General features: G+C 45.0%; 9 non-coding genes and 2 pseudogenes across 9 annotated transcripts; all 11 read right to left on the bottom strand.

Annotated features, from left to right (window-relative positions):
• Window positions 1-865: 865 nt before the first annotated feature.
• Window positions 866-1056, bottom strand: LOC141274332 (U2 spliceosomal RNA). The gene has a single exon (XR_012322613.1). It is a non-coding gene; the product is annotated as a U2 spliceosomal RNA (small nuclear RNA).
• Window positions 1057-2171: 1115 nt separating this feature from the next.
• LOC141274331 (U2 spliceosomal RNA) lies at window positions 2172-2362 on the bottom strand. Its single transcript, XR_012322612.1, has one exon. It is a non-coding gene; the product is annotated as a U2 spliceosomal RNA (small nuclear RNA).
• Window positions 2363-3474: 1112 nt separating this feature from the next.
• LOC141274329 (U2 spliceosomal RNA) lies at window positions 3475-3665 on the bottom strand. The gene has a single exon (XR_012322610.1). It is a non-coding gene; the product is annotated as a U2 spliceosomal RNA (small nuclear RNA).
• A 1114-nt stretch (window positions 3666-4779) lies between these two features.
• On the bottom strand, window positions 4780-4969 carry LOC141150505 (U2 spliceosomal RNA). The gene has a single exon (XR_012246693.1). It is a non-coding gene; the product is annotated as a U2 spliceosomal RNA (small nuclear RNA).
• Window positions 4970-12740: 7771 nt separating this feature from the next.
• LOC141274328 (U2 spliceosomal RNA) lies at window positions 12741-12931 on the bottom strand. The gene has a single exon (XR_012322609.1). It is a non-coding gene; the product is annotated as a U2 spliceosomal RNA (small nuclear RNA).
• Window positions 12932-14046: 1115 nt separating this feature from the next.
• On the bottom strand, window positions 14047-14237 carry LOC141274327 (U2 spliceosomal RNA). The gene has a single exon (XR_012322608.1). It is a non-coding gene; the product is annotated as a U2 spliceosomal RNA (small nuclear RNA).
• A 1115-nt stretch (window positions 14238-15352) lies between these two features.
• On the bottom strand, window positions 15353-15543 carry LOC141149425 (U2 spliceosomal RNA). The gene has a single exon (XR_012245723.1). It is a non-coding gene; the product is annotated as a U2 spliceosomal RNA (small nuclear RNA).
• Window positions 15544-16658: 1115 nt separating this feature from the next.
• LOC141150002 (U2 spliceosomal RNA) lies at window positions 16659-16849 on the bottom strand. Its single transcript, XR_012246276.1, has one exon. It is a non-coding gene; the product is annotated as a U2 spliceosomal RNA (small nuclear RNA).
• Window positions 16850-17958: 1109 nt separating this feature from the next.
• Window positions 17959-18139, bottom strand: LOC141150216 (U2 spliceosomal RNA; annotated as a pseudogene).
• Window positions 18140-18663: 524 nt separating this feature from the next.
• Window positions 18664-18779, bottom strand: LOC141151103 (U2 spliceosomal RNA; annotated as a pseudogene).
• A 1115-nt stretch (window positions 18780-19894) lies between these two features.
• Window positions 19895-20085, bottom strand: LOC141274326 (U2 spliceosomal RNA). Its single transcript, XR_012322607.1, has one exon. It is a non-coding gene; the product is annotated as a U2 spliceosomal RNA (small nuclear RNA).
• Window positions 20086-20413: the final 328 nt, after the last annotated feature.

Below are 20413 nucleotides of genomic sequence, written 5' to 3'. Positions count from 1 at the left end.
AATTAAGGCGGGGGGTGGGGTGGAACGAGCAGCTGTCTACCCTTAGCAGGAGGGCTCCTGATTACATACCTCTCCTGCTGCTGCTGCTGCTGGCTGTCCAGCAGCAGACTGAAGGTGGCTGCTGCTGTGCACAGGTATATAAAGGCTCAGAGCCAATTATGACACGCGCAGCCAGCGTTCCATTGCCACATTCCATCTACTGCAGGCAGGATACCTGGCTGGCTGAATGTCGCTGAGAAGCTCACAGAGACCGCCATAAGCAACAGTTTAACAGAATGCCACAGACTAATCAACCAAACTTTTTGGGTTGGGTTCTCTTTTATAGTCTGCAGGCATTAAATGAAAGAAGTCAGTGTTCCAGCAGAAGGAGACAACGTTTCAGAAAAGGCATTGTAGCAAACCAAAAAAGAATTTTTAAGCGCAGCAGAGTAACCAGCGCACATACCTGTTAGCTCAGGTGAGTTTAAAAGGCTGCTGTTGATAACAAGGGCATTTGCTAAATAGATGGTGTGTGTGCAACAATATACTGAAAGGTCAATTATATTGTGCAGCTTATCTCACCACCTGTAGTTATTTAGGTGAAAGCTCCAAAATGCTTGCCTAATATGTCTGTTTATCCAAAAGGAAGTAAAAAGGGAGAGCTAGAAAGATAGCATTGCATCACATTACATGGCAATGCAATGCACAGTTGCTGAAGTTGAACCAAAATGAGCTTGTAATCTGGCTTCTGCAACTTTGAACATGAAAAATCCAATGAGGAGAAGAAAAGCAAAGCCAAAGAGTCCATCCCAAAATCCGACAAACAAGCAAAATGAACAAAAAACATTGAATTCAATTCTTTCTGATTTTAGAAACTGCATTAAAGAAGGGGTGCACCGGTCCTGGAGATACTGCAATACCAGGTCAATGCGTGGAGTGGACAGAGCAAGCTCTTTTTCCATCTCCCTGTTCTAAAAATCCATTTAATATATGGTCCCCAGATAGGGGACGTATCAGATATTAAACTGATAAGAACAGATACTACACTTGATCTTAGCCAAAAGGCCGAGAAGCGATAACCAGAATTGGTTTCAAACTACGGAGCCACCCAAGGATCCTGAAAAGTCCATTTGTGGAGATGAGCTCCTGGACTCCCGTTAAGAAGACATGTTGTCAACCTCTAGATCCCTTACATGCCTGCACTTTTCGGCTTGCTGCTGCTGCAATCCACGCGTTTTAGATCTGCATAACTCCACCTCTTTAAACACAGCACCTTCACCCCCTGCTGTTCCCACCCGCCTCAACACCGTTGGAAGGGAGGAGAACCAATTAAGGCGGGGGGTGGGGTGGAACGAGCAGCTGTCTACCCTTAGCAGGAGGGCTCCTGATTACATACCTCTCCTGCTGCTGCTGCTGCTGGCTGTCCAGCAGCAGACTGAAGGTGGCTGCTGCTGTGCACAGGTATATAAAGGCTCAGAGCCTATTATGACACGCGCAGCCAGCGTTCCATTGCCACATTCCATCTACTGCAGGCAGGATACCTGGCTGGCTGAATGTCGCTGAGAAGCTCACAGAGACCGCCATAAGCAACAGTTTAACAGAATGCCACAGACTAATCAACCAAACTTTTTGGGTTGGGTTCTCTTTTATAGTCTGCAGGCATTAAATGAAAGAAGTCAGTGTTCCAGCAGAAGGAGACAACGTTTCAGAAAAGGCATTGTAGCAAACCAAAAAAGAAATTTTAAGCGCAGCAGAGTAACCAGCGCACATACCTGTTAGCTCAGGTGAGTTTAAAAGGCTGCTGTTGATAACAAGGGCATTTGCTAAATAGATGGTGTGTGTGCAACAATATACTGAAAGGTCAATTATATTGTGCAGCTTATCTCACCACCTGTAGTTATTTAGGTGAAAGCTCCAAAATGCTTGCCTAATATGTCTGTTTATCCAAAAGGAAGTAAAAAGGGAGAGCTAGAAAGATAGCATTGCATCACATTACATGGCAATGCAATGCACAGTTGCTGAAGTTGAACCAAAATGAGCTTGTAATCTGGCTTCTGCAACTTTGAACATGAAAAATCCAATGAGGAGAAGAAAAGCAAAGCCAAAGAGTCCATCCCAAAATCCGACAAACAAGCAAAATGAACAAAAAACATTGAATTCAATTCTTTCTGATTTTAGAAACTGCATTAAAGAAGGGGTGCACCGGTCCTGGAGATACTGCAATACCAGGTCAATGCGTGGAGTGGACAGAGCAAGCTCTTTTTCCATCTCCCTGTTCTAAAAATCCATTTAATATATGGTCCCCAGATAGGGGACGTATCAGATATTAAACTGATAAGAACAGATACTACACTTGATCTTAGCCAAAAGGCCGAGAAGCGATAACCAGAATTGGTTTCAAACTACGGAGCCACCCAAGGATCCTGAAAAGTCCATTTGTGGAGATGAGCTCCTGGACTCCCGTTAAGAAGACATGTTGTCAACCTCTAGATCCCTTACATGCCTGCACTTTTCGGCTTGCTGCTGCTGCAATCCACGCGTTTTAGATCTGCATAACTCCACCTCTTTAAACACAGCACCTTCACCCCCTGCTGTTCCCACCCGCCTCAACACCGTTGGAAGGGAGGAGAACCAATTAAGGCGGGGGGTGGGGTGGAACGAGCAGCTGTCTACCCTTAGCAGGAGGGCTCCTGATTACATACCTCTCCTGCTGCTGCTGCTGGCTGTCCAGCAGCAGACTGAAGGTGGCTGCTGCTGTGCACAGGTATATAAAGGCTCAGAGCCTATTATGACACGCGCAGCCAGCGTTCCATTGCCACATTCCATCTACTGCAGGCAGGATACCTGGCTGGCTGAATGTCGCTGAGAAGCTCACAGAGACCGCCATAAGCAACAGTTTAACAGAATGCCACAGACTAATCAACCAAACTTTTTGGGTTGGGTTCTCTTTTATAGTCTGCAGGCATTAAATGAAAGAAGTCAGTGTTCCAGCAGAAGGAGACAACGTTTCAGAAAAGGCATTGTAGCAAACCAAAAAAGAAATTTTAAGCGCAGCAGAGTAACCAGCGCACATACCTGTTAGCTCAGGTGAGTTTAAAAGGCTGCTGTTGATAACAAGGGCATTTGCTAAATAGATGGTGTGTGTGCAACAATATACTGAAAGGTCAATTATATTGTGCAGCTTATCTCACCACCTGTAGTTATTTAGGTGAAAGCTCCAAAATGCTTGCCTAATATGTCTGTTTATCCAAAATGAAGTAAAAAGGGAGAGCTAGAAAGATAGCATTGCATCACATTACATGGCAATGCAATGCACAGTTGCTGAAGTTGAACCAAAATGAGCTTGTAATCTGGCTTCTGCAACTTTGAACATGAAAAATCCAATGAGGAGAAGAAAAGCAAAGCCAAAGAGTCCATCCCAAAATCCGACAAACAAGCAAAATGAACAAAAAACATTGAATTCAATTCTTTCTGATTTTAGAAACTGCATTAAAGAAGGGGTGCACCGGTCCTGGAGATACTGCAATACCAGGTCAATGCGTGGAGTGGACAGAGCAAGCTCTTTTTCCATCTCCCTGTTCTAAAAATCCATTTAATATATGGTCCCCAGATAGGGGACGTATCAGATATTAAACTGATAAGAACAGATACTACACTTGATCTTAGCCAAAAGGCCGAGAAGCGATAACCAGAATTGGTTTCAAACTACGGAGCCACCCAAGGATCCTGAAAAGTCCATTTGTGGAGATGAGCTCCTGGACTCCCGTTAAGAAGACATGTTGTCAACCTCTAGATCCCTTACATGCCTGCACTTTTCGGCTTGCTGCTGCTGCAATCCACACGTTTTAGATCTGCATAACTCCACCTCTTTAAACACAGCACCTTCACCCCCTGCTGTTCCCACCCGCCTCAACACCGTTGGAAGGGAGGAGAACCAATTAAGGCGGGGGGTGGGGTGGAACGAGCAGCTGTCTACCCTTAGCAGGAGGGCTCCTGATTACATACCTCTCCTGCTGCTGCTGCTGCTGGCTGTCCAGCAGCAGACTGAAGGTGGCTGCTGCTGTGCACAGGTATATAAAGGCTCAGAGCCTATTATGACACGCGCAGCCAGCGTTCCATTGCCACATTCCATCTACTGCAGGCAGGATACCTGGCTGGCTGAATGTCGCTGAGAAGCTCACAGAGACCGCCATAAGCAACAGTTTAACAGAATGCCACAGACTAATCAACCAAACTTTTTGGGTTGGGTTCTCTTTTATAGTCTGCAGGCATTAAATGAAAGAAGTCAGTGTTCCAGCAGAAGGAGACAACGTTTCAGAAAAGGCATTGTAGCAAACCAAAAAAGAAATTTTAAGCGCAGCAGAGTAACCAGCGCACATACCTGTTAGCTCAGGTGAGTTTAAAAGGCTGCTGTTGATAACAAGGGCATTTGCTAAATAGATGGTGTGTGTGCAACAATATACTGAAAGGTCAATTATATTGTGCAGCTTATCTCACCACCTGTAGTTATTTAGGTGAAAGCTCCAAAATGCTTGCTAATATGTCTGTTTATCCAAAAGGAAGTAAAAAGGGAGAGCTAGAAAGATAGCATTGCATCACATTACATGGCAATGCAATGCACAGTTGCTGAAGTTGAACCAAAATGAGCTTGTAATCTGGCTTCTGCAACTTTGAACATGAAAAATCCAATGAGGAGAAGAAAAGCAAAGCCAAAGAGTCCATCCCAAAATCCGACAAACAAGCAAAATGAACAAAAAACATTGAATTCAATTCTTTCTGATTTTAGAAACTGCATTAAAGAAGGGGTGCACCGGTCCTGGAGATACTGCAATACCAGGTCAATGCGTGGAGTGGACAGAGCAAGCTCTTTTTCCATCTCCCTGTTCTAAAAATCCATTTAATATATGGTCCCCAGATAGGGGACGTATCAGATATTAAACTGATAAGAACAGATCAGGTTTCAACATATTTTATTAAGTGCGTAAAAGATGGTTTACAATCAAAAACAACAACACAAACAGTACATTATTAAAACACAGAATTCCACCCATAAAAACCCCATATACGATTGGCATCCCTTCTCCCAATACATTTGACATCCCTCAAGTAATAAATATACATCTGGCTAAAAGCAATTTTAAGACAATCCTTCACAGAAATAGCGTCACGTTTAAAAAGTAAAATATTGCGTGCCTTCCAAAGGGCGTCTTTAAAACAGTTAATCATACACCAACATATACAATACTGTTGAGGGGTCGGACATTTAAAAAGGCCATATAAAACATATTCATGGTTAAAATCTCTTAAACCGCAAGTCCATTTTAAAAGAATCCCAACTTTGTGCCAAAGTTCCTGTGCAAATGGGCAATTCCACATAAGGTGCAAGGTGGTTTCGTCATAAACACATGAGTCTCTGGGGCATTTTGCTCTGGCCACCAGGCCTCTCCTGTGTTGAAACTCTCTGGTGGGGAGACACTGGTGGACCACCATCCATGCGATGTCCTTATGTCCATTTGCTAAGAATTTCCCGAAGACATTCTTCCAAACTTGCTTCGATCTCTCTTCTGAGAAATTTACTATGGGGGTCACATCTTCATTCCTCCTCAGAAAAGATAAAAGCTTCTTGCGGTCTTTAAAAATGTCCATATTAAAATCACCAAGGCTATAAAATCGAACAGTCTTTTCTAAGATTGCTTGGTGTTTGGGGGGGCATAGTAAAACAGGGGAATTCAACGACAACTTAAACCATCTTTTAAAAATCATCCCACAAGTATATTTTAAAAAATAACTTAGCGCACTATTACCATTAAAATGTTTGAAACAAAAGCAGAAATAATTTAAATACAAATAAATATGTAAGTCGGGGACATCCCTTCCGCCGTTCATTTTATTCTTCCTCATTATTTCTCTCCTTAATTTTTCCATTTTGGAGTTCCATAAAAACATAAAGATCATCCTAGTCATTTTTTTAATTAAAACATCAGAGGGGGGGTACACCATAGCTATATACAGTATGAGGGGTAACAACACTGATTTTATAATTAAAATTTTCCCCTCCATTGTTAGGGACCTCAAACCCCAAAATGATATTTTCTTTGACATTTTTTCTATGACATTCTCCCAGCTTTGAGTTCCCACATTCTCCTCGTTAAAAACAACTCCAAGAATTTTTACATTGTCTCGTTTTATAGTGAGCTGCGGGAGTTGGGCGGTGTCCCAGGATCCCAAAGTCAGACATTCAGATTTATTTAAATTAAGTTTAAACCCGGATGCCTGGGAAAAAAATTCAATGCGCAACACCGCCCTCCGGAGGGAAGCAGGGTCCACGCACACAACCGTCACGTCATCCATGTAGCCAAAGACTCTCACATCACTGCCACCTCCGCCAGGAACAGGAACCCCTCTAATCACTTTGTCTTTCCTTATTGCGCTCAGCAGGGGCTCCATGGCGCAGATGAACAGGATGGGCGACAAGGGGCATCCCTGCTTCACTCCGGACTCAAGGGGAACTCCATCTGTTAAAAAGCCATTAAGAGAAATTTGACTAAAACAATTTTTATATAAAATCTTAATACAATTTAAAAGCATATTAGGGATACCCATTCTTTTTAAAACTCTAAAAAGAAATCTATGAGAGACTCTATCGAAAGCTTTTTCAAAATCTAGGGCTAAAAGAGCTACATTTTGACCCCGGTCTCTGGAATACCAAGTTACATCCCTTAATACGTTTAAAACCTCTGAAATACTTCTGCCTGGTACACTACAAACCTGCTCAGGCTGGATTAGTTTGGCAATGACATTCCTGAGCCGGTTTGCAACCACCTTAGCAAGTACCTTGTAATCAACGTTTAGGAGAGTTATGGGTCTCCAATTCGCTAGAGTACTGCGATCACCTTTTTTATATATCAAAGACACCACTCCTCTCCTCCACGAAAATGGCAACTGTTCACAAATAAAAACTTCTTTAAAAAGCATAAAAAGGTCCTCTTTTAAAATGTCCCAAAAAGTAAGATAAAACTCTACAGGTAGTCCATCACACCCAGGTGCTTTGCCCTTAGAGAAACTTTTAAAAACATAAAATAATTCCTCTAAAACAATATCGCGTTCTAAAAACTCCTGGTCTGTAAAATTTAACTTAAAATCGAGATCATTAAGAGCATCAGATAAAAAGGACTCATCTATACACTTTTTACTAAAAAGATGCTTATAAAAGTTAAAAGTAGCATTCAACATTCCCTGCATAGATGTTTCACCCTCTAGATTTGTGATCACTTCTCTTTTATCCATGACTTTTTTGAAGAAGAAGCGAGAGCACTTCTCCCCCTCCTCCAAGTGCTGCACTCTAGAGTTAAAAATAATCTCTTTCCCCTTTGTGTCTATGCAGTTCTGGATTTCAGTTTTTAGGCTAGCAATATCATCTCCCACCTCCACCCCTAGCTCTTTGAATTTAAAAAGTGTTTGTAGTTTGGTATTAAGATCACTAAAACATATTTTTTTCTCTCTAGCTTTACGTCTCCCTGCTTTTATAAAAAACATTCTGACTTTTTTTTTCAAATTTTCCCACCAGGTTACCATAGGGGCATCAGAAGGTTTTTGTCGCCGCCAGGCTTGATAGGCTTTACCAAAGTCTTGTCGAATCAGAGGGTCCTCCAGCAGGTAAGTACTTAGACGCCAGAGGCCCCTGTTGACCCTCTGTTCATCCCGGTATTCTAGGTGCACCTCCAAGCCCTTATGGTCAGAAAATATATTTGATGTTAAAACACATTTTACAGGGTTAAAATCATCTGATAGGAAAATAAAATCGATCCTGGAGGACACCCCTCTTCCGGACCACGTATAACCAGGGTCCGTCGGCAGGAGTGACCTCCACGCATCGCATAATTTAAAATCAGTTATAAAATCTTTCAATAGATGACATGACTTATCCAATTTGCGTAAAGGGTCACCCCCCGCTCGTTGTTCACTAGCACAAAGACAATTAAAATCACCCCCTACGATCAGGGGAGATGACCCAGTACAGTACAATGGCAATATCCCAAATAAATTAATTCTCTCTTGCTTATCAGGGGGAGCATAAATATTCATTACACGTAGGGTAAAACCATTAAATTTAAAATGCACTAAAACCACTCTGCCTGGTACTATTTCTGTGACAGCATTTACAGTAATATTTCTCCCACGACAGAGGAAGCCCACCCCCGCTGACTTGTTGTCATTGGAGCCAGACCAGATGGAGGGCCCCAGTCTCCAATCTGTCTTGATGTCATTATAATTTAGTGCATGTTGTATCCCGCATTCCTGTAATAAACATATGTCAAAGTCAGTGGTTTCTAAGTACTTAAATAGAGCAGCCCTACGAACTGGGCTCTTTAATGACCTCACATTCAGTGAGACAAGTCTTAATGTCGGCATTCATAGGTCAGGGTGGTGGATCTTCCATGAGGACACCTGACTCAAAGCCCTGTATGTCAAATTGCTCCAGGACATCCGGGCTAGAGGACCCAAACGACTCGATATTCTGTGAGCCGGCGGTTGCCCCCTCGTAGGTCACGGTTCCCAGCCACATTCCAGGAGACGCTGGGGCTTCGACATTCCGTCTCTTTTTCGGGGCAGACTCCACTAGGTCACTGGTGCAGTCCTCCTCTTCCTCCACCTCCTCCAGGGGGAGAGACTGGTCCATCAGGATAAGATCACCAACACCGATTCCCTGATGTTCGCCACCTAGAAGCAAAGCCCCCTCATCTGGCTGGCTAATCGCCCTGGAAGATCCTGAGGCCATCGCTGCGTGGTCCACTGTAGCCAACCGCACAGGGGCACCACCCTCCAGCCCAACAGGATCGGTATCGGGAACCATCGACACGGAGGGTACCCTCCCAGAAGGAGGACACCTCCGCTCCGGTCCATGCGAGCAACGCCCATCGTTAAGGGACTTCGATGCAGGGGCCGCCCCAGAGGGGCCTCCGGCTCCCTGCTCCATCCCAGCCTTCTCGCCCTTCGAACCGCCCTCCGACGCCGGCCCGCCAGTGAAGACCGGCGGGCGCATCGGCTCAGCTGCAGAAGATGCAGCTTCTGCGTAGGTCCTGGTCCTGGTCCTGTTGGGGCATCCTCGGAACATGTGCCCCGCCTCACCACAAAGATTGCATTTCCTCCCAGCGGGACAGTCCTTCATTAAATGTCCGTAACAGCTGCAATTATTGCAGCGGTCTACTTTCCTGCCCGTGCAGGACGTTTGGGTATGACCCATTTGTCCACAGTTCCTGCAACATACCGGCATTCCAGGGTAAAATAAGTAGCCTCTGCTCTTACCGATCACAAATGTTGAGGGAGGGTGTAGCATTCCTCCCACTCCGCTTGTGTCCCTCTTTAGACGGGCCATGTACCTCCTCTTGCCGCACCAGAAGCCTACAGCGTTCTTCACAGTGCCCAGGTATCTCAGATCGTCACAATAACGGATAAGGTAGGTCGAGATGTCTGCAGCTTCCACAAAGGGGTTCGGGAAATGCACCACGATAGGGATCTCGTCATAGGCATACAAGAGACAAAAGGTTAGTCCATCCAATTCATCCAAGTAGTTTTTCTCATTTACCTTTTGTACGAGTTGGTGACAGCATCCCTGGCTCTTGAAGGTGATGGTGTAAGTCCCCTTGTACTCATTGTCCTGGAAGCAGAATATGTCTTCCCGCCGAAACTCCAGAACTCCAAGCAGAATCCTATGGCAGATGTAATCCAAATTCTTCTCCGTCCTCGATCCTGCTCCAACTTCAATCCTCACGGTGTTCCGCATCCGGGCATCACCCGATGAATATGTGAGCGTTGCCGGCATCCTTCACTCAGGAACGTACCGACTCTTCTCTCTGAAAGGCGCAAGCCTTCATGGGATCCCTTCCCGTTGCTCCCGGACTAATCCTTCCTCCCAATAGCAGCAGGGGGGTTAAGTCCCTCCGAAAAGGAACGATCCCCCCAGGCCGAGAGAAAGGGTACCAAGAGCACCTCACAGGCAAGACCACACAGGTAAACCTGATAGATCGTGCCAAAAGGCCGAGAAGCGATAACCAGAATTGGTTTCAAACTACGGAGCCACCCAAGGATCCTGAAAAGTCCATTTGTGGAGATGAGCTCCTGGACTCCCGTTAAGAAGACATGTTGTCAACCTCTAGATCCCTTACATGCCTGCACTTTTCGGCTTGCTGCTGCTGCAATCCACGCGTTTTAGATCTGCATAACTCCACCTCTTTAAACACAGCACCTTCACCCCCTGCTGTTCCCACCCGCCTCAACACCGTTGGAAGGGAGGAGAACCAATTAAGGCGGGGGGTGGGGTGGAACGAGCAGCTGTCTACCCTTAGCAGGAGGGCTCCTGATTACATACCTCTCCTGCTGCTGCTGCTGCTGGCTGTCCAGCAGCAGACTGAAGGTGGCTGCTGCTGTGCACAGGTATATAAAGGCTCAGAGCCTATTATGACACGCGCAGCCAGCGTTCCATTGCCACATTCCATCTACTGCAGGCAGGATACCTGGCTGGCTGAATGTCGCTGAGAAGCTCACAGAGACCGCCATAAGCAACAGTTTAACAGAATGCCACAGACTAATCAACCAAACTTTTTGGGTTGGGTTCTCTTTTATAGTCTGCAGGCATTAAATGAAAGAAGTCAGTGTTCCAGCAGAAGGAGACAACGTTTCAGAAAAGGCATTGTAGCAAACCAAAAAAGAAATTTTAAGCGCAGCAGAGTAACCAGCGCACATACAGTACAGACCAAAAGTTTGGACACACCTTCTCATTTAAAGATTTTTCTGTATTTTCATGACTATGAAAATTGTACATTCACACTGAAGGCATCAAAGCTATGAATTAACACATGTGGAATTATATACTTAACAAAAAAGTGTGAAACAACTGAAAATATGTCTTATATTCTAGGTTCTTCAAAGTAGCCACCTTTTGCTTTGATGACTGCTTTGCACACTCTTGGCATTCTCTTGATGAGCTTCAAGAGGTAGTCACCGGAAATGGTTCTCACTTCACAGGTGTGCCCTGTCAGGTTTAATAAGTGGGATTTCTTGCCTTATAAATGGGGTTGGGACCATCAGTTGTGTTGTGCAGAAGTCAGGTGGATACACAGCTGATAGTCCTACTGAATAGACGGTTAGAATTTGTATTATGGCAAGAAAAAAGCAGCTAAGTAAAGAAAAACGAGTGGCCATCATTACTTTAAGAAATGAAGGTCAGTCAGTCCAAAAAAATGGACAAACTTTGAAAGTGTCCCCAAGTGCAGTTGCAAAAACCATCAAGCGCTACAAAGAAACTGGCTCACATGAGGAGCACCCCAGGAAAGGAAGACCAAGAGTCACCTCTCTTCTGAGGATAAGTTTATCCGAGTCACCAGCCTCAGAAATCGCAGGTTAACAGCAGCTCAGATTAGAGACCAGGTCAATGGTACACAGAGTTCTAGCAGCAGACACATCAGGCCTTCATGGTAAAATAGCTGCTAGGAAACCACTGCTAAGGACAGGCAACAAGCAGAAGAGACTTGTTTGAGCTAAAGAACACAAAGAATGGACATTAGACCAGTGGAAATCTGTGCTTTGGTCTGATGAGTCCAAATTTGAGATCTTTGGTTCCAACCACCGTGTCTTTGTGCGACGCAGAAAAGGTGAATGGATGGACTCTACATGCCTGGTTCCCACCGTGAAGCATGGAGGAGGAGGTGTGATGGTGTGGGGGTGCTTTGCTGGTGACACTGTTGGGCATTTATTCAAAATTGAAGACATACTGAACCAGCATGGCTACCACAGCATCTTGCAGCGGCATGCTATTCCATCCAGTTTGGATTTAGTTGGACCATCATTTATTTTTCAACAGGACAATGAGCCCAAACACACCTCCAGGCTGTGTAAGGGCTATTTGACCAAGAAGGAGAGTGATGGGGTGCTACGCCAGATGACCTGGCCTCCACAGTCACCAGACCTGAACCCAATCGAGATGGTTTGGGGTGAGCTGGACCGCAGAGTGAAGGCAAAAGGGCCAACAAGTGCTAAGCATCTCTGGGAACTCCTTCAAGATTGTTGGAAGACCATTTCTGGTGACTACCTCTTGAAGCTCATCAAGAGAATGCCAAGAGTGTGCAAAGCAGTCATCAAAGCAAAAGGTGGCTACTTTGAAGAACCTAGAATATAAGACATATTTTCAGTTGTTTCACACTTTTTTGTTAAGTATATAATTCCACATGTGTTAATTCATAGTTTTGATGCCTTCAGTGTGAATGTACAATTTTCATAGTCATGAAAATACAGAAAAATCTTTAAATGAGAAGGTGTGTCCAAACTTTTGGTCTGTACTGTACCTGTTAGCTCAGGTGAGTTTAAAAGGCTGCTGTTGATAACAAGGGCATTTGCTAAATAGATGGTGTGTGTGCAACAATATACTGAAAGGTCAATTATATTGTACAGCTTATCTCACCACCTGTAGTTATTTAGGTGAAAGCTCCAAAATGCTTGCCTAATATGTCTGTTTATCCAAAAGGAAGTAAAAAGGGAGAGCTAGAAAGATAGCATTGCATCACATTACATGGCAATGCAATGCACAGTTGCTGAAGTTGAACCAAAATGAGCTTGTAATCTGGCTTCTGCAACTTTGAACATGAAAAATCCAATGAGGAGAAGAAAAGCAAAGCCAAAGAGTCCATCCCAAAATCCGACAAACAAGCAAAATGAACAAAAAACATTGAATTCAATTCTTTCTGATTTTAGAAACTGCATTAAAGAAGGGGTGCACCGGTCCTGGAGATACTGCAATACCAGGTCAATGCGTGGAGTGGACAGAGCAAGCTCTTTTTCCATCTCCCTGTTCTAAAAATCCATTTAATATATGGTCCCCAGATAGGGGACGTATCAGATATTAAACTGATAAGAACAGATACTACACTTGATCTTAGCCAAAAGGCCGAGAAGCGATAACCAGAATTGGTTTCAAACTACGGAGCCACCCAAGGATCCTGAAAAGTCCATTTGTGGAGATGAGCTCCTGGACTCCCGTTAAGAAGACATGTTGTCAACCTCTAGATCCCTTACATGCCTGCACTTTTCGGCTTGCTGCTGCTGCAATCCACGCGTTTTAGATCTGCATAACTCCACCTCTTTAAACACAGCACCTTCACCCCCTGCTGTTCCCACCCGCCTCAACACCGTTGGAAGGGAGGAGAACCAATTAAGGCGGGGGGTGGGGTGGAACGAGCAGCTGTCTACCCTTAGCAGGAGGGCTCCTGATTACATACCTCTCCTGCTGCTGCTGCTGCTGGCTGTCCAGCAGCAGACTGAAGGTGGCTGCTGCTGTGCACAGGTATATAAAGGCTCAGAGCCTATTATGACACGCGCAGCCAGCGTTCCATTGCCACATTCCATCTACTGCAGGCAGGATACCTGGCTGGCTGAATGTCGCTGAGAAGCTCACAGAGACCGCCATAAGCAACAGTTTAACAGAATGCCACAGACTAATCAACCAAACTTTTTGGGTTGGGTTCTCTTTTATAGTCTGCAGGCATTAAATGAAAGAAGTCAGTGTTCCAGCAGAAGGAGACAACGTTTCAGAAAAGGCATTGTAGCAAACCAAAAAAGAAATTTTAAGCGCAGCAGAGTAACCAGCGCACATACCTGTTAGCTCAGGTGAGTTTAAAAGGCTGCTGTTGATAACAAGGGCATTTGCTAAATAGATGGTGTGTGTGCAACAATATACTGAAAGGTCAATTATATTGTGCAGCTTATCTCACCACCTGTAGTTATTTAGGTGAAAGCTCCAAAATGCTTGCCTAATATGTCTGTTTATCCAAAAGGAAGTAAAAAGGGAGAGCTAGAAAGATAGCATTGCATCACATTACATGGCAATGCAATGCACAGTTGCTGAAGTTGAACCAAAATGAGCTTGTAATCTGGCTTCTGCAACTTTGAACATGAAAAATCCAATGAGGAGAAGAAAAGCAAAGCCAAAGAGTCCATCCCAAAATCCGACAAACAAGCAAAATGAACAAAAAACATTGAATTCAATTCTTTCTGATTTTAGAAACTGCATTAAAGAAGGGGTGCACCGGTCCTGGAGATACTGCAATACCAGGTCAATGCGTGGAGTGGACAGAGCAAGCTCTTTTTCCATCTCCCTGTTCTAAAAATCCATTTAATATATGGTCCCCAGATAGGGGACGTATCAGATATTAAACTGATAAGAACAGATACTACACTTGATCTTAGCCAAAAGGCCGAGAAGCGATAACCAGAATTGGTTTCAAACTACGGAGCCACCCAAGGATCCTGAAAAGTCCATTTGTGGAGATGAGCTCCTGGACTCCCGTTAAGAAGACATGTTGTCAACCTCTAGATCCCTTACATGCCTGCACTTTTCGGCTTGCTGCTGCTGCAATCCACGCGTTTTAGATCTGCATAACTCCACCTCTTTAAACACAGCACCTTCACCCCCTGCTGTTCCCACCCGCCTCAACACCGTTGGAAGGGAGGAGAACCAATTAAGGCGGGGGGTGGGGTGGAACGAGCAGCTGTCTACCCTTAGCAGGAGGGCTCCTGATTACATACCTCTCCTGCTGCTGCTGCTGCTGGCTGTCCAGCAGCAGACTGAAGGTGGCTGCTGCTGTGCACAGGTATATAAAGGCTCAGAGCCTATTATGACACGCGCAGCCAGCGTTCCATTGCCACATTCCATCTACTGCAGGCAGGATACCTGGCTGGCTGAATGTCGCTGAGAAGCTCACAGAGACCGCCATAAGCAACAGTTTAACAGAATGCCACAGACTAATCAACCAAACTTTTTGGGTTGGGTTCTCTTTTATAGTCTGCAGGCATTAAATGAAAGAAGTCAGTGTTCCAGCAGAAGGAGACAACGTTTCAGAAAAGGCATTGTAGCAAACCAAAAAAGAAATTTTAAGCGCAGCAGAGTAACCAGCGCACATACCTGTTAGCTCAGGTGAGTTTAAAAGGCTGCTGTTGATAACAAGGGCATTTGCTAAATAGATGGTGTGTGTGCAACAATATACTGAAAGGTCAATTATATTGTGCAGCTTATCTCACCACCTGTAGTTATTTAGGTGAAAGCTCCAAAATGCTTGCCTAATATGTCTGTTTATCCAAAAGGAAGTAAAAAGGGAGAGCTAGAAAGATAGCATTGCATCACATTACATGGCAATGCAATGCACAGTTGCTGAAGTTGAACCAAAATGAGCTTGTAATCTGGCTTCTGCAACTTTGAACATGAAAAATCCAATGAGGAGAAGAAAAGCAAAGCCAAAGAGTCCATCCCAAAATCCGACAAACAAGCAAAATGAAGAAAAAACATTGAATTCAATTCTTTCTGATTTTAGAAACTGCATTAAAGAAGGGGTGCACCGGTCCTGGAGATACTGCAATACCAGGTCAATGCGTGGAGTGGACAGAGCAAGCTCTTTTTCCATCTCCCTGCTCTAAAAATCCATTTAATATATGGTCCCCAGATAGGGGACGTATCAGATATTAAACTGATAAGAACAGATACTACACTTGATCTTAGCCAAAAGGCCGAGAAGCGATAACCAGAATTGGTTTCAAACTACGGAGCCACCCAAGGATCCTGAAAAGTCCATTTGTGGAGATGAGCTCCTGGACTCCCGTTAAGAAGACATGTTGTCAACCTCTAGATCCCTTACATGCCTGCACTTTTCGGCTTGCTGCTGCTGCAATCCACGCGTTTTAGATCTGCATAACTCCACCTCTTTAAACACAGCACCTTCACCCCCTGCTGTTCCCACCCGCCTCAACACCGTTGGAAGGGAGAAGAACCAATTAAGGCGGGGGGTGGGGTGGAACGAGCAGCTGTCTACCCTTAGCAGGAGGGCTCCTGATTACATACCTCTCCTGCTGCTGCTGCTGCTGGCTGTCCAGCAGCAGACTGAAGGTGGCTGCTGCTGTGCACAGGTATATAAAGGCTCAGAGCCTATTATGACACGCGCAGCCAGCGTTCCATTGCCACATTCCATCTACTGCAGGCAGGATACCTGGCTGGCTGAATGTCGCTGAGAAGCTCACAGAGACCGCCATAAGCAACAGTTTAACAGAATGCCACAGACTAATCAACCAAACTTTTTGGGTTGGGTTCTCTTTTATAGTCTGCAGGCATTAAATGAAAGAAGTCAGTGTTCCAGCAGAAGGAGACAACGTTTCAGAAAAGGCATTGTAGCAAACCAAAAAAGAAATTTTAAGCGCAGCAGAGTAACCAGCGCACATACCTGTTAGCTCAGGTGAGTTTAAAAGGCTGCTGTTGATAACAAGGGCATTTGCTAAATAGATGGTGTGTGTGCAACAATATACTGAAAGGTCAATTATATTGTGCAGCTTATCTCACCACCTGTAGTTATTTAGGTGAAAGCTCCAAAATGCTTGCCTAATATGTCTGTTTATCCAAAAGGAAGTAAAAAGGGAGAGCTAGAAAGATAGCATTGCATCACATTACATGGCAATGCAATGCACAGTTGCTGAAGTTGAACCAAAATGAGCTTGTAATCTGGCTTCTGCAACTTTGAACATGAAAAATCCAATGAGGAGAAGAAAAGCAAAGCCAAAGAGTCCATCCCAAAATCCGACAAACAAGCAAAATGAACAAAAAACATTGAATTCAATTCTTTCTGATTTTAGAAACTGCATTAAAGAAGGGGTGCACCGGTCCTGGAGATACTGCAATACCAGGTCAATGCGTGGAGTGGACAGAGCAAGCTCTTTTTCCATCTCCCTGTTCTAAAAATCCATTTAATATATGGTCCCCAGATAGGGGACGTATTAGATATTAAACTGATAAGAACAGATACTACACTTGATCTTAGCCAAAAGGCCGAGAAGCGATAACCAGAATTGGTTTCAAACTACGGAGCCACCCAAGGATCCTGAAAAGTCCATTTGTGGAGATGAGCTCCTGGACTCCCGTTAAGAAGACATGTTGTCAACCTCTAGATCCCTTACATGCCTGCACTTTTCGGCTTGCTGCTGCTGCAATCCACGCGTTTTAGATCTGCATAACTCCACCTCTTTAAACACAGCACCTTCACCCCCTGCTGTTCCCACCCGCCTCAACACCGTTGGAAGGGAGGAGAACCAATTAAGGCGGGGGGTGGGGTGGAACGAGCAGCTGTCTACCCTTAGCAGGAGGGCTCCTGATTACATACCTCTCCTGCTGCTGCTGCTGGCTGTCCAGCAGCAGACTGAAGGTGGCTGCTGCTGTGCACAGGTATATAAAGGCTCAGAGCCTATTATGACACGCGCAGCCAGCGTTCCATTGCCACATTCCATCTACTGCAGGCAGGATACCTGGCTGGCTGAATGTCGCTGAGAAGCTCACAGAGACCGCCATAAGCAACAGTTTAACAGAATGCCACAGACTAATCAACCAAACTTTTTGGGTTGGGTTCTCTTTTATAGTCTGCAGGCATTAAATGAAAGAAGTCAGTGTTCCAGCAGAAGGAGACGTTTCAGAAAAGGCATTGTAGCAAACCAAAAAATAAATTTTAAGCGCAGCAGAGTAACCAGCGCACATACCTGTTAGCTCAGGTGAGTTTAAAAGGCTGCTGTTGATAACAAGGGCATTTGCTAAATAGATGGTGTGTGTGCAACAATATACTGAAAGGTCAATTATATTGTGCAGCTTATCTCACCACCTGTAGTTATTTAGGTGAAAGCTCCAAAATGCTTGCCTAATATGTCTGTTTATCCAAAAGGAAGTAAAAAGGGAGAGCTAGAAAGATAGCATTGCATCACATTACATGGCAATGCAATGCACAGTTGCTGAAGTTGAACCAAAATGAGCTTGTAATCTGGCTTTTGCAACTTTGAACATGAAAAATCCAATGAGGAGAAGAAAAGCAAAGCCAAAGAGTCCATCCCAAAATCCGACAAACAAGCAAAATGAACAAAAAACATTGAATTCAATTCTTTCTGATTTTAGAAACTGCATTAAAGAAGGGGTGCACCGGTCCTGGAGATACTGCAATACCAGGTCAATGCGTGGAGTGGACAGAGCAAGCTCTTTTTCCATCTCCCTGTTCTAAAAATCCATTTAATATATGGTCCCCAGATAGGGGACGTATCAGATATTAAACTGATAAGAACAGATTTTTGATTGAAGCTGCATCCAAGGCACTGAAAAATGTGACCGAAGTCACACCAAAACAGCGCACGAGGCGAGGATTCATGTGGACCCTTCCCGGAGGAGAGGGTCCCCAATAAACCATCCCCATCCCTCCGAGCCAGAAGGCCACAGCGAGGGTCAGGGATCTCCGATGCTCTCCCTAGCCGAAGCCGGAGAAGAGCCGTTTTCGTGCTCCCAGCTTCCATCTAGGCTGCCACCCTAGTGGAGCTGGAGCCTGTGTTGGTTTCTCAGCCCAAAGCTGACCGGACCTCCGACCGGGTTTATAAAAATTCCCCTTCCTAGCCCGGAGGCCAGGAATAGGGGGGGTTGCTCAGAAAGTATGATTGGCAAAGGTGCGGCGTGCTACGAAGCCAAGTCTTTCTGGGGTTCCCAGTCCCAGTAAGCTTGGACTCCCACCAGGGCGCCTACTCCTGGGGCACATTGCTCCAAAGCCCTCACACTTACCCAGCCTAGTGACTTCGATCCTGGAGGGCCATGTTTTCCATCAGATAACTCTATGAGCCACCTGGCGTACTAACAAGTGCACCAAACCAGTGTGTAATATGCATCAATTTACTAGGGCAGCCCAAGGACAAAACTGCCTTTTCAAAAGATACTACACTTGATCTTAGCCAAAAGGCCGAGAAGCGATAACCAGAATTGGTTTCAAACTACGGAGCCACCCAAGGATCCTGAAAAGTCCATTTGTGGAGATGAGCTCCTGGACTCCCGTTAAGAAGACATGTTGTCAACCTCTAGATCCCTTACATGCCTGCACTTTTCGGCTTGCTGCTGCTGCAATCCACGCGTTTTAGATCTGCATAACTCCACCTCTTTAAACACAGCACCTTCACCCCCTGCTGTTCCCACCCGCCTCAACACCGTTGGAAGGGAGGAGAACCAATTAAGGCGGGGGGTGGGGTGGAACGAGCAGCTGTCTACCCTTAGCAGGAGGGCTCCTGATTACATACCTCTCCTGCTGCTGCTGCTGCTGGCTGTCCAGCAGCAGACTGAAGGTGGCTGCTGCTGTGCACAGGTATATAAAGGCTCAGAGCCTATTATGACACGCGCAGCCAGCGTTCCATTGCCACATTCCATCTACTGCAGGCAGGATACCTGGCTGGCTGAATGTCGCTGAGAAGCTCACAGAGACCGCCATAAGCAACAGTTTAACAGAATGCCACAGACTAATCAACCAAACTTTTTGGGTTGGGTTCTCTTTTATAGTCTGCAGGCATTAAATGAAAGAAGTCAGTGTTCCAGCAGAAGGAGACAACGTTTCAGAAAAGGCATTGTAGCAAACCAAAAAAGAAATTTTAAGCGCAGCAGAGTAACCAGCGCACATACCTGTTAGCTCAGGTGAGTTTAAAAGGCTGCTGTTGATAACAAGGGCATTTGCTAAATAGATGGTGTGTGTGCAACAATATACTGAAAGGTCAATTATATTGTGCAGCTTATCTCACCACCTGTAGTTATTTAGGTGAAAGCTCCAAAATGCTTGCCTAATATGTCTGTTTATCCAAAAGGAAGTAAAAAGGGAGAGCTAGAAAGATAGCATTGCATCACATTACATGGCAATGCAATGCACAGTTGCTGAAGTTGAACCAAAATGAGCTTGTAATCTGGCTTCTGCAACTTTGAACATGAAAAATCCAATGAGGAGAAGAAAAGCAAAGCCAAAGAGTCCATCCCAAAATCCGACAAACAAGCAAAATGAACAAAAAACATTGAATTCAATTCTTTCTGATTTTAGAAACTGCATTAAAGAAGGGGTGCACCGGTCCTGGAGATACTGCAATACCAGGTCAATGCGTGGAGTGGACAGAGCAAGCTCTTTTTCCATCTCCCTGTTCTAAAAATCCATTTAATATATGGTCCCCAGATAGGGGACGTATCAGATATTAAACTGATAAGAACAGATACTACACTTGATCTTAGCCAAAAGGCCGAGAAGCGATAACCAGAATGGGTTTCAAACTACGGAGCCACCCAAGGATCCTGAAAAGTCCATTTGTGGAGATGAGCTCCTGGACTCCCGTTAAGAAGACATGTTGTCAACCTCTAGATCCCTTACATGCCTGCACTTTTCGGCTTGCTGCTGCTGCAATCCACGCGTTTTAGATCTGCATAACTCCACCTCTTTAAACACAGCACCTTCACCCCCTGCTGTTCCCACCCCCTCAACACCGTTGGAAGGGAGGAGAACCAATTAAGGCGGGGGGTGGGGTGGAACGAGCAGCTGTCTACCCTTAGCAGGAGGGCTCCTGATTACATACCTCTCCTGCT

This window comes from Phyllobates terribilis, unplaced genomic scaffold (assembly GCF_046119375.1).
Source record: "Phyllobates terribilis strain yellow unplaced genomic scaffold, ASM4611937v1 Scaffold_5__5_contigs__length_657084704, whole genome shotgun sequence".
NCBI lineage: Eukaryota > Metazoa > Chordata > Amphibia > Anura > Dendrobatidae > Phyllobates > Phyllobates terribilis.
The sequence above is the reverse complement of the archived record's forward strand: the minus strand, read 5'-3'. Positions and strand labels throughout refer to the sequence as shown.